Source organism: Puntigrus tetrazona, unplaced genomic scaffold (genome assembly GCF_018831695.1).
Source record: "Puntigrus tetrazona isolate hp1 unplaced genomic scaffold, ASM1883169v1 S000000003, whole genome shotgun sequence".
Taxonomy (NCBI): domain Eukaryota; kingdom Metazoa; phylum Chordata; class Actinopteri; order Cypriniformes; family Cyprinidae; genus Puntigrus; species Puntigrus tetrazona.
The window spans coordinates 3,285,921-3,288,420 of record NW_025047683.1 but is presented as its reverse complement, the minus strand read 5'-3'; positions in this window follow the sequence as shown (position 1 = coordinate 3,288,420).

Sequence of the window (2,500 nt, the reverse complement as noted above, 5' to 3'; positions counted from 1 at the left end):
GTTTGGACTTAGGTTTTGAAAGCAAAAAAATACCTCCAGGGTGGAGAAGTCGAGTGGGAAAGCGTCCGAGTCGCATAACCCGGCCGAGATCGGCTGAAATATGCGCCTGGATGTCTGGACTTAGGTTTTGAAAGCAAAAAATTTCCTCCAGGAGGCGGGGTCGAGTGGGAAAGCGTCCGAGAAGTCGCACTTAACCCGGCTGAGATCGGCTGAAATATGCGCCTGGATGTTTGGACTTAGGTTTTGAGCGCAAAAAATTTCCTCCAGGGGTGGGGTCGAGTGGGAAAGCGTCGAGAAGTCGCGCTTAACCCGGCTGAGATCGGCTGAAATATGCGCCTGGATGTTTGGACTTAGGTTTTGAGCGAAAAAATTTCCTCCAGGAGGCCGGGGTCGAGTGGGAAAGCGTCCGAGAAGTCGCGCATAACCGGCGAGATCGGCTGAAATATGCGCCTGGATGTTTGGACTTAGGTTTTGAAAGCAAAAAAATTTCCTCCAGGGTGGCGGGTCGAGTGGGAAGCGTCGGGAAGTCGCGCATAACCCGGCCGAGATCGGCTGAAATATGCGCCTGGATGTTTGGACTTAGGTTTGAAAGCGAAAAAATTTCCTCCAGGGTGGCGGGGTCGAGTGGGAAAGCGTCGAGAAGTCGCACTTAACCCGGCTGAGATCGGTCTGAAATATGCGCCTGGATGTTTGGACTTAGGTTTTGAGCGAAAAAAATTTCCTCCAGGAGGCCGGGTCGAGTGGGAAAGCGTCGAGAAGTCGCACTTAACCCGGCTGAGATCGGCTGAAATATGCGCCTGGATGATTTTCGTTTTGAAAATTGCACTAAGTCAACCAGGAAAGGTCCGACTTCCATACCCTCCGAGGCTCGAGTCAGGCCGACCGAGAGGCCTCTTCGGGCACGATTCAAATTTCACCGCGACCCGGAGGTGGCGTTTACCAGAACAACTTTTACATCAACTTTAATTTTTTTTTTTTTTTTTTTTTCTCTAAAAACTCTGAAATTCGTGCCCTGCGCGTCGCTGCTGAAATAGAGGCGAGTCTGTGGCGCAGGCCTTTGTAGAAAACATTCATCCAGGGCCTTTAATAAATAAAATCATACCCAAATCTGTGTTATTGTAGCGGGGTTAGTCTGTGGCGCAGGCCTTATGGAAAACATTCATCGAGGGCCTTTATTAAATAAAATCATGCCCAATAAAAGAGTTAATGGGTCGGGTTAGTCTGTGGATGCAGGCCTTATAGAAAAACATTTTTTCCAGGGCCTTTATTAAATAAAATCACGCCCAATAAAGAGTTACTGTGTCAGGTTAGTCTGTGAGGCAGGCCTTGCAAAAACTGTCATCCAGGGCCTTTATTAAATAAAATCATGCCCATAAGAGTGTTATTGTATGAGGAGTTAGTCTGTGGCGCAGGCCTTAAAGAAAACATTTATCAGGGCCTTTATTAAATAAAATCATGCCCAATAAAGCGTTACTGTGTCAGGGTTAGTCTGTGAGCGCAGGCCTTATAGAAACACATTTTTCCAGGGCCTTTATTAAATAAAATCATGCCCAATAAAGCGTTACTGTGTGGGGTTAGTCTGTGGCGCAGGCCTTATAGAAAACATTTTTCCAGGGCCTTTATTAAAGTAAAATCATGCCCAACAAAGAGTTACTGTGTCGGGTTAGTCTGTGAGCGCAGGCCTTAAAGAAAACTGTCATCAGGGCCTTTATTAAATAAAATCATGCCCATAAGAGTGTTATTTATGCAGAGGTTAGTCAGTGGCGCAGTGCTTATAGAAAACATTTTCCAGGGCCTTTATTAAATAAAATCACGCCCAATAAAGCGTTACTGTGTCGGGTTAGTCTGTGGCGCAGGCCTTATAGAAAAACATTTTTCAGGGCCTTTATTAAATAAAATCACGCCCAATAAAGAGTTACTGTGTGGGTTAGTCTGTGAGGTAGGCCTTAAAAAAAACTGTCATCAGGGCCTTAATTAAATAAAATCATGCCCATAAAGTGTTATTATGCAGAGGTTAGTCAGTGAGCGCAGGCCTTATAGAAAACATTCATCGAGGCCTTTATTAAATAAAATCATGCCCAATAAAGAGTTACTGTGTCGAGGTTAGTCTGTGGCGCAGGCCTTATAGAAAAACATTTTCCAGGGCCTTTATTAAATAAAATCCGCCCAATAAAGAGTTACTGTGTCGAGTTAGTCTGTGGCGCAGGCCTTATAGAAAAACATTCATCGAGGGCCTTTATTAAATAAAATCATGCCCAATAAAGCGTTACTGTGTCAGGTTAGTCTGTAGCGCAGGCCTTATAGAAAAACATTTTTCAGGGCCTTTATTAAATAAATCACGCCCAATGAGGGTTAGTCAGTGAGCGCAGGCCTTATAGAAAACATTCATCAGGGCCTTTATTAAATAAAATCATGCCCAATAAAGCGTTACTGTGTGAGGTCAGTCTGTGGCGCAGGCCTTATAAACATTTTCCAGGGCCTTTATTAAATAAAATCCATG